Genomic DNA, 15,733 nt, shown 5'->3' with positions numbered 1-15,733 from the left:
TTTCTTTTTAATTTTAAAAATTTATCATCAAAAGTTCCATAACTGTTTTTATTTTTACTACTAAGAAAATTGATTTATCAACAACGTGTATTAAAATATTGATGCCATATTTGTTATCTCTGACCTGGCTCGATGAGACCAAATACAATTGAGTCCTGATCATGTCTGGATTATCACAGCGTTGCTTGATTATTAATTATAGTTTTTTTACGCCTATCAATTATAATTACGAACAAAACATTACCGTTGCTCCTGATAAGAACAGAACCTTACTGTTTATTAAAAAATGAAATGTAGTGTGATAGGCTGAATTTTCAGTACAGTCAGCCAATCATAGCGCTCATAAACCTTTTAACAACCCGCTTCGTGTCCCCTACCCATAGCTTTAGGGCCCATCAAACAGAACTTTCCACACGTTCGGACTGGTCTCTTTATTATTGTAAACGTTCCTCGTTCGTATTAGCAATTGCAGTATTTTTATAGACCTTGATACTTTGACGCTGTTAAAATTATACAACTACAAAAAAAAAATTATGAACACCTGAGAGTGCCATCATCATCAGCGGTATTTTCTCATTGATTTATATTTGGATGAAAAGTGATTTATATATTTCATTAAATCTTAAAAATGGTGAGAGAGGGTTGAAAAAAATCGAGATAATTTTTTTGTCATAACGAAAGAAATTTCCTAACACTAAGGAGTATTCATAATTTTAGTTTAACATGTTAAAGCGTGTTTAATGGAAAAACTTATGTTAAATGGAGAAATATTTCCTTCTTTTACCATGTTAAAACGATATAACATGAATTGAGATTCTGTTCTAGGTCTGTTAAATGGAGAATGACGTCACGCAACAGACCAGCTGAACTCATCATCGTTTTATTTGTTGTGTTAGTAGTTTGTGTTTTGATTGTGTTAGTATTGTTTTGGATGTTTTTATAACTAATAAAGCAATGGATGACAATGATAATAATGTAATGACAGTTGTCTATTAGCTCAGCTTGATTCTCTTCCTCATAAAAGATTAACAAGACGTATTCAGTAGCCAAGCGTTTACACAACTTCCACTTTAAACTCAATTTAGGTATGTTGTAATAAATTACTTTAATCAAAACTTAGAAGCAAACAATAACATGATGTTTTGGAAGGGAAGGTTATAAAACAAGTTGGTCAAAAAAATCCGCTAGGAGCTCTTATGCATTTAACATTTAACATGACTTTACAAAGGGCTACTTCACAATCCTATACCTATAACATTTGACAGGGTAAAACATTTTACATTTAACACAAAATCGTGAATTCCCATACTAACTCAATTTACATCAGATTTTTAACCCTCTAACTCATTTTGAAGTTTCACAAAACCGAAATAATTTATCGAGAAAAATAGCAGGAGTTGAAGAAAAGCGCCGAGACTCTCAATATGCAGTTCTCTCTTCACTATGCAGAGTGTTTCAATATATGTGTATCAATTCATACACAAATTGTTAACTCTTGAGCGCAAACCTTGAACCAGTACGAAAGTTTGATTAAAATTCAACCCTACTTTTACGGTATTGTTCTGTATAGAATACAAACCTAAAAATTTTACTCTTTGTTGTTTGATAATATTTCAGGTAAAAAGCAGCTGAATTCAAACCAAAATTATTCCGCCCATCTTAAAATTAATTATGATTATTATATTTTTTTACTTGAAATAATATTTTAGTACAGGAATAGACAGGTTTTTGTTTCTTAAATAACAAGTTGTTTAAATATAAATTATCCATATAACTAGTAAACTAAACAAAAAACAAAAAGTTGGCCAAATAAATACATATGAAAAAACAACACCAACAAAATTAAATAATTGTTATGGTTTCCCCAGTATGCTCTAAGAATTCAATATATTTAGACAGCACCACTGAATTAATTAGTGTTTTTACTTTTCAAATATTCATATAGAAATTCTATATTCCAATTCTATTGAATTTATTGAAATTCATACATGATGAAAAGAAGACAGTGTCATGCACGACAATATCCAACAATGGAAAATGGTGAAAAATTATTTTAGACATTATTTTATGAGGAAAATGTGGGCAGAGACGAGACCTCATTCTTCAAACTGCAACAAATATTTAACATCGATCCTGTCCTGGAAAAGTATAAATTTAAGTTGAAAGAGTCTGATATATTTTGTGCCGTGTGAATTGAATACATCAGGGGAGTTTCAGGGGGATCTAAATTAATTAACTGTGAGGTCTAAATACCCTTTTATAGATTCATTTATCAGTGGGATGGGACAGGGAAAAAATGCCATGTCCATTCCATCTCCCCTTTCATTCGAGTATTTTTTTCTGTTTTTAAACCAAACCAAGCTCTGAAAAAAAAAATCACAGTGGGAGGGCGAAACGTTGAATCCATAATTAAAAATCCTGGCGTGAGACCTAATACAGAATTAAAATCCTTTTTATAAATTCAGCAATATATGTTAAAGGACCTCATAAAATATATGCGGTCCATTAACCAGTTAGAGTTTTATTTTGCTATTGAAGGGATGGTAAAGGATTGTGGTAGAAGAGTTACTTACTGTCTTCTGGGTTGAGTATTTTACGAGAAATCTGGTTGGATATATATTTTATTCGTTTTTAAATGTTTTTCTGATATCTCACTCCTTCCTTTATAAATATTTTCTATCACAGTATACATATATACTGTTTGAGACTGATTATATTCATCAATTATAAAAAGAAGATTTCTTTAGCCTCGAGGATAATCTCAGAGCAATATATATAATTTAGAAAAACGTTCCAGGCTATTATGATTGATTCCTATTTAATATCGTTATTTAACTTTAGTAACTTATAACCTCAATTTTTATTCAGGATTAATTTTATTATTATTTTTGAATGAAAATTAAACTACTACCGTCACAGCCTTTAACGTACCAATTAATGACCTAATAATAGTAGTAGGTTTAATTTTCCATAAAAAAAAATAATAATAAAGGATATGAGTGACTTAAGTTTAATTAATATATTAAATAAGACTATAAGTTATTTTAATAGTTTGTAATAATTTTAGAATGTTTTTGCGTGACTGTGAATTGTAAAAATTGAGATTATATCAAAATTGATATTGATCAAATTGGCTGAATGCTGGAGTTATGAAATACGAGTAAATTAATTTGAAAAAATGGGACTGCAAGGATTTACTGTAATATAATTGATTCATAAAAATAATTTTAAAATTTAATAAAAACAGTAATAAAATGCCAGTTACCTTAGAATCTTCCACACAAAACGGGATCATTAAATCCACCGATTTTTTATTATCATCTGTTCTGGTTATTATAACAAAACCCAAGAATCCACTGCCACTGATCATGAAGTACATTTGCCTTTTTGTAAACAAATCTTTCAGTAGTAAAGTAGGATTTTAATGTTCTTTTTTTATTTATTTTACAAACCCAGATTATCCTGAATGTTTCCAATTAATTCTTGTCAGAGGGCAATGGTCGTGATTTAGAACATAGTACGCCACGAGAAATCTAAAATCGGAAAAAAAAACAAAAAAAAAAACGCCACAACAACCTGAACAGAAAATTTCAAGAAATTATTTTATATGCGAATCCTTAAAACTTGTATTGTGAATTAAACAACTCATTTTACAAAATTGAATAAATGTACGATTTATCGATAAGGATACGCTTCATTTTACATAATGTTTTAGAAAAGTTGCGACATTTTCAGAAAGGAGTTTGGGACAGATTTTAAAATTTAAACTAATAGAAATTTCTTGTGAAAACTTAAATAAAGATAGAATATAAATAGATAAGTGATACATGTGCCTTATATTACTAATTCACTAAATAGTTATCACTTATTTTAATTTAATTTTTCACAAGATATTTTTGTTAGTTGATTCTTTACCAAAATTACTGTCACTTTCAGTACATAATATTGTTGGCGATAATATTTAATGATGCCTCAATATTATTAATTTATCATTTCATTATTAATTACAGTGTCAGAAATTATGTCTTATAAGTTAATTAATATATAATTCAAATATGTTCAATAATATATATTCTATTGAATCCGCTCATTACTCATTGAGAAATTTTTTGCATTTATCTTTAACCTGCTTTTTATTTTGGGTCACTGTTTTACTACTACTTTTACCATGTTTGTATCTTCTTATTTTAGCCCAGATGAAGACCTGTGAGTTAAAACGTTGGCAATTGAAAAATAATTGAAAACTCTTGTTCTTCTTGACCTCAGTAAGTATAGCTATCTGTATAGTAAGATACTAATTTTATTTTACTCAAATTTACTAACAAATTTTATTATATTATTTTCTTTCATAATATATAATATATTTACATTTTCGAATTAGCTCCTATATGAAAATATTATCAATCGAATATTGATGAATTATTTTAACTCCTCCAATAACTAGTACGAAACATAATTAAAACGGAAAATGTCATTGAGAGAATCGAATAGCTAAATTCAAGACCATTTTTTTTTTTCATTACAACCTTTCAGTAATGAAATTAAAAGAGAGAAGAATAATCCATTATGAACACGAACATGAAGACTGTAATTTTTTATTTTTGCAGTACGCCTGCCAATATGCATTTACATCCATCATTCACATAGCTAATGTTGGATGTGGACGCCATTGCAATTAGGTAGGAACTGGAATTATAAGCAAAGCGTAGAGGAAGTGTAGGTCAATTTCGCATTATAATTTTTCATTTGAGCACATAAGTCATTTCCATGTAAATTCGTTTTGAATTAATTCAGGTTCAGCTTACTAATGCTTACTTTGTACTCGTTACAGAAGATATTACCAACGCTCTTTGGTGAGACTTTTTTTTCCGTTATAATATTAATGAGTGTTAACGGCGAATTGGGTACCTTTTTTTCCACTCACATTTTATAAAAAAAAATACTGGAAGTCCTCATTTTTTTAGTCTGAATATTTATATTTAATAAAATTTAAAATTAATTATGTTAAATATATAAAATATCCAATATTTGCAGTCTCGGTTCAACAGTATAGCATCTCAAAAAATGGTAATTTTACAGTTCAAAAGTTTAATATCTACAAATATTTGTTTCACCTTGTTTTTATGACATGTTTAATTATGATTCTGTGTTTTACTCAAAATAACCATTTTTGAGATGTTACACTGTTGAACTGGGACAACATATCTATGTGTTCTATGTTTATAATTAATCAAAGACATTTCTTTATATTTGTATTTTATATAAATATTCATACTTTATTTTATATATAATTCCAAATATTAATATTTGTATTTAACGAACTTTTGACGTTGCGCTCTGTATATAAGTACAAGACGTTCCTAAAATCACTCAATTGTGAGAGATCTATGGTAGTAATACTTCTAGTATTATTTCCTTAATTTTTAGATGCCGTTTACAACTTCAGGGTTAGAGACACCGTATTCTGGATTTCTTGGTTACATTTCTCGATACAGGTTGTTCTTTAGGAACTTAAACAAATTCTTCAAATTTTCTGGCAGTAAGGCTTGACGTTGTCCCCAGGAGACTTCTAGTAGTCATTCGGATCATGTGAACTAGTCCATTCAATGGGTGATGGAAAAGGGAATTTAGAAAGAAATGGAAGGGACACATTTCGACTTTATAAATACAATATAATTATAGTCACTTAGGAAAATTAGCTATCGAAATAAGGAAAAATACTGAGCAAACCTTTTTTTTTTTTTAATGAGCGCATTGTGTGGGTGGATATCTAAGAAACTAAGCTACATAGTGATAAATGATAAAAACCACTAAAAGAGAACGTCTATGGCCCTTCTCTAATCTCTATGATTTCTAAAATGCTAAATATTTTCCCTAAAAACATCATTGAAGAAAAGTTCATTTGATCAATAGTTGATCAGTCCTATATTCTAATACCTTTTCGCCTACCTTAATAGAAATTACTTCTTATAAATATAAGGGACGTGATGGTCGTGCGGGTTGGGGCGCAGGTTCCAGTACGCTCGGTTCGAAACGTGGGTTCGATTCCCACCTGGGGCAGTTAAATATTCATTTTTTGGCGGTCCCGAAGAATGAATCTTGACACTCCCACCTTGGTTAGTACGCGGTGGCAACCTAGATAGCCGTCAGGGGTTGGCAAAAAGGACCACTAGGCCCACATGCCGGACTTGTTTCCCCCACCAAATACGAGTACCAGTACCAGTATTATACATATATATAACACGCGGCAGCAGCTTAAAAACGCGCCAGTCTACCAACCCAAAGGTTGTCAGATCGAGTCCCGGTCCCACCTTTTGTCAAGCATAAAATAATACAATACTCACTCACAACCTCCTCCCTTAGTGAGGCCCGTCAGCCAATGGGTTGCACTCATAAAAAATAGGCATCGGAGTGATGAACCCTCCCTGCGAAAAAAACTACGTCAAGAAACGCGCGATGGATTAGGAAATACACACTTAGACCTCCATGGTCTGTCGCCTATATAACAGTAATAATATATATATATATCAGCTGTTGGACTCGATCAGCTGTTATCGTGCTGCGGCCGTAACTTATATATATATTTTTTTTTGGGGGGGGGGGAGAGAGTGAGGGGTTTTGAGGTTCAGTCAATAATGCAACTTTATTTATGTGACGTTTCACTACTTTATTGTTTGCATAGTCATGCCAATTGTTTATTACAGTGTGTTCTACATTGTGATCCAGGTTTAACCTGGAATTAGTTGGATCAGAATGTAGAACACTCTGTAATAGACGATTGAAATGACTGCAAACAATAAAGTGGTGAAATTTCACCTAAATAAAGTTGTATTATTGACTGATCCTTAAGACCCACAAAAAATATATATACACAATAGTCAAGAAAAAAGTCATCAATATATGTAGTAACAATTTTTAATCGTAGCCGCAAGGGTTTTATTTCGTTTTAGCTCGTATTAGAACTACATCAATAATTTATTTATAATTTTCAGGCGATTTTATTTTTTAATCTTTATAGACCTGTGTTTTACATGTGGATATTTATAAATAAAAAATAACTTTTTCGCCCAATCCATGTATAATATTACGAATATTTTGGATTCCAGAAGAATGTTTTTTTTATTATTCTGTAACTTCATAATTGAGACACCACAAATAAAGTATGCACCCATTAAATTAAACAATGAAATGAAATAAAAACATAACATTTTATAGGTTATTATTTGCTAACATTAGTGTGAGACAGGGGGAGTATCGAAGAGAATGAGGACCATAAAGCCCCTACAAGACACCCATTACTTTTAAATGAACTTTAGTGCCGAGAAGGGGCCCCGCAAAGATATGGAACCCGGAACATTTTCCCATGAATTACTTTATTAGATCTTATATCATCGTAATATTTTTTTCATAAGATTCGCTTAATAAGGATTTTTATGACTCACCTTTTAGCACGCCGTTCATCTTGAAAAATGTGATGCTGACAGTAAACTAAAACCTTCCTTCTTCGAATGCGAACCTGAAAATCGAACAAATCTGCATTGGAAGGCTTTATAATAATATCATTTAAAATATCTGAAAAAATAATTAAATATCTTTAAATTGTCTTGAAAAAAATATCTCTGAACAAAAATTAGCTATAAAAACATGTTCAAATTGTTCATTTGGAGAATTATTATGTGTGGAAAAAAGTCGGATTGATTTTATAATAAAATAAATTCATTTTTTGAAGCTTTTCACTCAATTGTTGTTTGAGCCTAAAATTATAAAATGTTCAAATTAAATTAACTATAATTGCTGGTATTCATTTTCCAGAAAAAAAAAATCAGTGATTATTCTAAATTGTACACAAAAAAACAACAGTGTATTAAAAAAAAAAAGGAAAGAAATCAGAGATGTGCGACAACATTTTGGAAGTCTCACCCATAAAGTCATTCATAAAAATAATTATAATACTGTCATAATAATAAATACTGTCAAATTGCAGGCTAATTGCTCCTGTCACATATAACTTTTTTTTAAAAAAATTGATATCCTAGATTTAAAACTTTTTCCTGCGTTAACAGAAGACGGAGAAGTTTCGGATACGTCTGGAAGAAAGGATTGTGAGATTGTTTTATGAATTGAAACAGAAAAAAAAAACTGATTGAGGATCATGGAGCTTGGTCATGGCTATAAAGGAAACGAATCTTCTGAGCGTTTGAACAAGAATGGTGATAAGCTCTTACAATACATACATTTAACCGGAGTCATGCACCTAACCAAACATGGATTGCAAAACATAGCTTCTGATAATAAATAGCACCGCATCTGTAAAACTATGTAACTGGTATCTACAGCCAATAGAAGTTAACTGCGCTATAGACACAAAATGGATGGAATTAGGGATCGAATTACAGGATGGTTATGGAGGAAATATCTGGAAGGCATGTAATTCAAAGCTAACGATAGAATATTGTAACGTGAAACTAGGACCAAGAAATAAAAAAACATGCAGCCAAAACATTTATTTTATTTTCACTAAAGTACAATTATAATTATACCAATAACACTATACTGCAATCTCAACCTTTTTCCAAACTGACCTAACTTCTTTCTTGAACGGACTAATAAAATCGATCGGTTATCGATTGTTTCTGGACCAAATAAGATAACCTCGTTGCGATATTTTAGCCATTATATGAGATATTGATGGTTACGTAAAAAACAAAAATTCAAGGTGAAATGCATTCTCCTAGTTATATGATCCCCTGATTATTAGAACACATTCGTTAGAACTAAGATAGAAGGCTATCGGTAGCAGAATTGGCAATCAGATATGTGAATATTAGTTGCGTACGTCTGATTAAATAAGACGAATGTGGAGCTAATTTGTCCAGACAGGAGCAAGTTTGGCGAGATATAACTACCAGGGATATTATTTCACAAATTAAAGTAATCTTTATACCGCTACTGCAATTAAAAAGCCGTATTTCAGAAATGATAGTCCATTTGCTTCCCATACCATGAATATCAATGGACCATTTCGCCTAATCAACCCCTAATTTTAGGACCGGTGCAATAAAGTAACATTGATTAGGCCGCTAATGAGGTTGGTTTACCAGACCACTTGAATTCCACGGATTAAGCATATATTTGTAATAATATTATAAAGCATTTAAAAATAAATATTTCAATATATAAATAAATATTTCAAAGGATTTCTTCAAAGGTTTCTTCATTCTAAGGCTAAGTAAAAAAAAAATTCATTCATAATCTATAAAAAACTGTGTATAAAAATGATTAAAAAATGATGTAATCTCTCTTTAAAAATATAACACAAATACTGCAGAGTTACTTAAAGAATCAAGTTATAAAACATATCTTATATATTTAGTTTAATAGCAACTAAATATGTAAGATATGTTTTATAACTTGATCCTTTATTATAAACTAATATTAAATGACAAATAAATAACCATACTTACAAATAGGATACATATTAAAGAAAGGTTCTAATATCTAGAGTCAATTCATAATTTTTATGCAGGGAAAATATCTCAACTAAACCCACTAAAATCTTTAAAAAAAACTTACTTTGTTAAAATTAAATATTTCATGTTTTCTAATGCTTCCCCACTTAACCTCCGACTTTATGATACGATAACATACACACTACTTTCTGTGCCAAATTATACCAGTACAAGCAAGGCCAAAATAAAAACAATACATTCGCCCATAAAGTTCCTAAAAATAGTACAACATGAACACAATTAAAATAAATGTCATAAAATAAAGTAAGAATCAGTAATTGTATAAATTAATCTTTGAAATGATTATAATAGTTAATTCGGAAAACCTCAAGGTGGAAGGGAGTTCTATTGAAATAAACTAAACTAATAAGTTTCAAAATATTACAAACTTTAATTTAAAGACAAAAATAAGTTTGCTCTCTTTACAAATCAATACTTAAAACAATGCAATGTTTCTTGGCCAGACTATCCAATTTGTAGAGGTTAGATGTGCCACAGGAAGATTAGGAGCTAGGAGTCTAACATTTTGAACTATTTCACTAACTTTATAACCTTGAAGTATTTATCATAAATTAACGGTTACAAAGGGCACCCCTAAAATACATATACAAGTACATGAGGTTTCGGGACTCCAACAGATTGGAAATGTAATATGACTTGTAGTAGGATAGTTTAGGATGACCTGAAACGCGATACTGCGGGTTATATGTTTTAGCGATTATCAATTTAATTATAATACTTTTTTTATTTGGGGAAATTAAAATAGTACAATGACATTATACAGACTTGTTGTAATTCTGCTCATTGGTAACACCCCAATAGTATTTGTAGATTAGTTGGATTTGCGGTTATCTTCTTTCAGACGCCTAGGCGGATTATTAGGATTGAAAAAGCAAGGTCAGTTTGGGTGGTTGGGGAAAAGGTTAGTTTGGTGGTTGGGTTATCATTGAAGAATCGATACCTGGTTTTGACCAACATATGGGTACATTAAGATCATTATGGATGATTTTATTTGTTACAAGGAACATTGAAATTTTAAGAAGAAATTTTATATTAATAATTTAAACTTTAGTCTCCCATCAAGAAAATATAAACTATGAAGTGAATTAAAAACTATAATTTTGATGGAACTCAAATTTTCCTGGATCGAAAGTAAGTCTACATTGAATATAGATCGATCTCTCATTTTAGCGGTGACAATACCTCTACCTAAATTTGAGCACACAGATATGTTGATAACACATGAATGTTAAATCCTCTATCACCTAAAATACTAATGTGTCTTCTGATTACAACATATATAAATAGCATTCCGTATTCCCCCATCACTTCGATTTATCGGTCACTTTGGCCAGTAGTTGGTAGTCAGTATACTAATACTAACTATAGTGAAAAAAAAAAGCTTATTTGCTGAACTTGTTTCTCCTCCATTTACCAGCACCAGAACTAGTGTATATCTGAAAATATTTTTATTAAAATCAAAGATTTTACCACTTTTATCTGCAGATTATGTAAAATATGTTTCGGTGTGCTTTTTAACTTTCTGTTAGCTGTTTAGCTGATTCGCCCTTTTTCGGTGTTTTAGTATAACGCATTAAGCTGTATTGCCTTAGCCATTATGTCCATAAAAATGATTTATATGTTGATTAATAGTCCAAACATTACCAGCAATGTATACTTTCTCACTAGGAACACCCTCCTACACGAGCGGAATAAGAATTCAAATGTAAATGGTATACACCATACCTCTCCTGAAATATGAAATTAATTCAATCCTCCTGTAATATAGAGAGTGCCACATTTTATTTCCCTCTCTATTCGGCTTCCTTTATAGCAGTTAAGAAGTTAATCTAGATCGCAATGGATCGTAGAATATTTAGCAGGCAGAGATGAGGAAAGAGTGATACAATACAAAAACCCTAATTAATAAAATTACGGCATTTTTTAATGGGTAAATTATTAAAATTGGAATAACAATTAAAAAGATAAAGGGTGAGGAAGAATAAAGAATGTTTCTTCCATATGCAGCACTAAATTTATTATTCTATGACGTTCAATGATAAATTGTTTGGAAGAATATAACGTTGGAGAAAAATCAAAGAATATAATACCCAAAAACAAAAATCCAAATTTTCAAATCATATTTCAACAGGAACCTCATTTGAGGAGTTAAAGTCAGAGTGGTATAAGCTGATTTATCTTTAGTTTTTTTTTAAAGATTGTTTTACTTAAACCTCATTTTACTAAGACAGGCAATAATTTTTAACATTGACTCTGAAAGTTGTAGTTGATTGTCAAGAAACACCAAAGAAGACCCTCGGGAAAGTGTAAATTGTTAATAGAGTAATTTAAAAGGAGAAATGCTTCTCTAAAATACGTGTGCTATTTTACATCATATGCAATAGTATGAGGTATTAATTGAAAAAGTTTCAAAATAAAATTAACGATTGTCGAAGTCAAACTTTAAAATTTTAGTCTACATTTGCTTCAACCTACGCCATATGATTTATTTTACTTTTTATGACTTACTATTATACCCTGTTTACTTTTGGTTACAAAAATGCATTTTATTATTCAGTTTTAGGACTACATCTCGAAAAACGACTGACATAGAATCCTCATACAAGACTAAAAAGACAAGAAATTGCTCGTAGATTCCGACTACTGCAACATTTACAAGACAAACGGTCTAAATTGCCAATCCATTACAAAAGACTGATCTACATGACTATTATAAGGCCTATCTGGACATACGGAGTTGAGCTTTGGGGCTCCACTAAACCATCAAATTCCTCCAGAATCCAATCCTTACAGTCCAAAATCCTTAATGCTCCTTACTTTGTCACAAATCAAGTCATCCATCAGGACCTCAATGTTCCATATGTTGCCTATTTGGCCAGAACCAGATACCGTCCCTTCCATAATAAACTTCTCAACCACCCAAATCCACTTGTTTCTAACCTGGCTTCTCCTTCATTACCTAATAATCCTCCTAGGCGTATGAAAAGAAGGTGGCCTCGAGATCTTCTCCTCTAGAAATGTTATTGGAGTACTATCAGTAGGTAGATTCTCCACATGTTTTTATCATGTCACTATGTCACCTACAGCAAATTTTCTTGTTGTATATATGTCTATACAGTTGTAAATAACAATAAATAAATTATTAAAGAAAAAAAAAATTATTCAGTTTTTAATATCTCATTTCTTCTTTGGTTTCAAATTCTTTGTTACTCTAGTTATTAACAATAAATCGAGTTAATTATCAAAACAATTTTCTTGTTAATATTTATTTCTCGAAAAGTCATTGAAGGGAGATTCTGCTTTAAATCACTATCCAATTGTTATGATTAAAGTGTTCACAGCAATAACCATCAAGTGTCTTTAGTATATCATAATGGTCTTACCATGAATTTTTAAAAATATTATTTATTGAAATTTACAACTATGTAAAAATAAAAAAATACATTTAGTAAATGTGATGTGAGTTCTATTACAATGGCATGACAAATATTGCGGAGCATCTACCTATTGCTAGAATTCCAATAATATATGTGGAGTAAAAGTTCTCGTAGCCATCTTCTTTTCAGACGTCTAGGAAAATTATCAGGTATTGAAGAGGAAGCAAGGTAAGAAACAATTGGATTTGGATGGTTAGGGAGTTTATCATGGAAGGATTGATATCTGGATCTGGCCAAATCGGCATTACAGAGTAATCTCGGTTATCCGAACTACGGTTCCCCGAACACACCAGTAATCCGAACTGGCGTGAAATTTTTTTTTTTTAAACTAAGAAAGCTAATAACATTTTAAAAAATAATAAAAGTGTGCAAGTGTAAAGGACATTTTTAACTTCTCGATATATTGGCAAGTTATTGTAATCATCATGAAAATCGAAAATGGAAATTTTTACACATTTTCGATATCGATATTCGATAATCTAATTTCTAAAAGAGTGTTCATAATATACTTTGTTAGAATTAGAAATACACAATATCTATTGAGTAAATAATTTGATTATGTAAAACTAATTTAATTAATAGTATAAATATGTATAATACAAATTTTGTTGATGAACTCATATTTTTTTTTATAACTTTAAAAAAAAAAATTTCACTTATAAATGAACAATCTTATAATTTCAACAAATTAAGTCGTCACTTATTATTCATTACTGAGGATTTAAAAGGAAACATAAGTGTAGCAGCACATAATACGGCTAGTAACCAGTGACGTTATAAAACTCATGATGAAAAAAAAAACAGTTTTCTTTAAAAAATATTAATTTTTCAAAACTTCTGACTGTCACATTTCAAAAAAAAATTAAATAAATAAAAATAGTTATGTACATCCATGCTGTTGAATATTTTACACCATTTTCTTAACACTTTTTTTAATCCGAACACCCCCTGCAGTTCGGATTACTGAGATCCACAGTATGGAACATTGAGGTACTTATGACTTAATTTCTGATAAAGTAAGGTGCAATCAGGATTTTGATTTGTAAATTTGGATACGAGAGTAAGAGTATGGATAAGAGTTCAATTGTTTTAATGGAGACCTCTAAGCTCAAATCTATAAGTCGGAATATAGAGGAATTTAAAAAGAGAAATACTTATTTGCATTTCATGTACAGGACTTGAATGCATGAATTGTTAATAATTTGAAACATTTTTTAAAATTATTATTTTAGACAAAAATCCTTGCTTGATAACAAATATGTTAAATTGAAGTTCGACAAGGTATTTTTCCTGGATTCCTTAGCTATTTAGACAGCGTTCTTTATCACCTTGGAGAGAAGCTGGTATAGGATTTTATAAAGGGTTGAACTTGAAGATTTTGTCCTCTCCTCTAGAACATAATACAAGAAAATGAAGCAAGGAATGGCTGGTGGCTCATGATAATTACAATGGTGGATCACGTATCTTCCTTATTGCACTCGGGATATAGCGACCATTAACTCGGAACAGAGCCCTCATAACCAGCTGAGGAGGATTCGCTATAATATTGCCTTGTTCACATCCTTAGCTATTCCCATTAGTGCCCTTCTTCAGCGGCGGCGGGGCACCCGCTAGGGTCTCCTATGCAAATCGTCCCAGTCTGTTCAATCTACCTAATGTTATAACAGCCATTGCCTTTCATACTGGATATGGTTAGACTTGTTTCTCGTACTTCCTCAGATCGTAATGTGGATTCCTAATTTATTTCCTTTGCCCATAAGCAGGTGATAAGGAAATAATACTCATTAGTTTGAACCATAAAAAAAATATCTCAGCCTCAATTAATCATTACTAGTAAAGCTGATGATGAAAATTTGAAATATCCAAAACAAACGAATTAAATTTAAATTTGTAAGCGCTAATTATATAGTAATAATTGGTGAACAATATAGGGACGGAATTCCCGTCAATTTATTGACCCCCCCTTTCCCTAAATCAATCGCACTACTGGAGCCGACATACACCGATCGCGTTTGGGGTAAAAACTCCACCATCTGTATGATGGTATTTACAAAAAGTTTGTGCTAAATCATAGTATAAAACGTGTTATTTAGTGCCAACCAGAAAACTGGAGAATTAACTTACAAGTAATTAAAATTTCATCTTTTTAATTCATTTCCAAACATAAAATTTGTTTATTTTTTGGTAAACATAAAAACTTCCTCACATTATATTAATAATATCTTCATTTCTTGGTATTTCCGATTGCTTTGTGAAGGATCTGAACCAATCTTACTACAGCTAGCTCATTCTCATAATTTATTGAAATGAATCAGATTTTGACTTATGTCGCTTTTTTATATACATGAAATGATGAAGGACTGAGGTTTTTCTATCTCTTTTCCAAAGCAAAACGTAAATTGAAATTCTGATTGTTATTTGTATTTTTAGAGCTTAGTATAATTTTTCTGCAAGATGACCAAGCGTAAGTGAGTTAATGTGAATTTTCCATAATATATGAGGCTCGTTGAAAGAAACTCTTTCTCCATAATCCTCATAATCATAATACATACAAGAAAAAAAGTATACATCCTCGTTAAATATATATGTCTGTATCAAGAATGAAATAAAATGTTAATTTTTGCTCATTTGTCTCTAAAGTCGATTCCAAATCTGAAACTTTGCTGTTTGGCCAGAACCAGATACCGTCCCTTCCATAATAAACTTCTCAACCACCCAAATCCACTTGTTTCTAACCTGGCTTCTCCTTCATTACCTAATAATCCT

General features: G+C 30.8%; 2 long non-coding RNA genes across 5 annotated transcripts in view; one reads left to right on the top strand and one right to left on the bottom strand.

The window, feature by feature from the left end:
- The window catches only part of LOC106682359 (uncharacterized), a 101,085-nt gene that overhangs the window by 56,455 nt on the left and 28,897 nt on the right, over window positions 1–15,733 (top strand). For all 4 annotated transcript variants that reach the window (XR_010844764.1, XR_010844766.1, XR_010844763.1 and 1 more), the window contains one exon: window positions 4,192–4,265. This is a non-coding gene — a long non-coding RNA (uncharacterized lncRNA). The remainder of the gene's footprint in view (window positions 1–4,191; window positions 4,266–15,733) is intronic.
- Window positions 7,442–15,733, bottom strand: part of LOC106682361 (uncharacterized) — a 70,086-nt gene continuing 61,794 nt past the window's right edge. Inside the window, exon 4 of the long non-coding RNA XR_010844767.1 lies at window positions 7,442–7,516. This is a non-coding gene — a long non-coding RNA (uncharacterized lncRNA). The remainder of the gene's footprint in view (window positions 7,517–15,733) is intronic.

Source organism: Halyomorpha halys, unplaced genomic scaffold (genome assembly GCF_000696795.3).
Source record: "Halyomorpha halys isolate HHAL.00 unplaced genomic scaffold, Hhal_1.1 Scaffold409.1, whole genome shotgun sequence".
Classification (NCBI taxonomy): Eukaryota; Metazoa; Arthropoda; class Insecta; order Hemiptera; family Pentatomidae; genus Halyomorpha; species Halyomorpha halys.
This window is presented reverse-complemented; position numbering and strand designations above follow the sequence as displayed.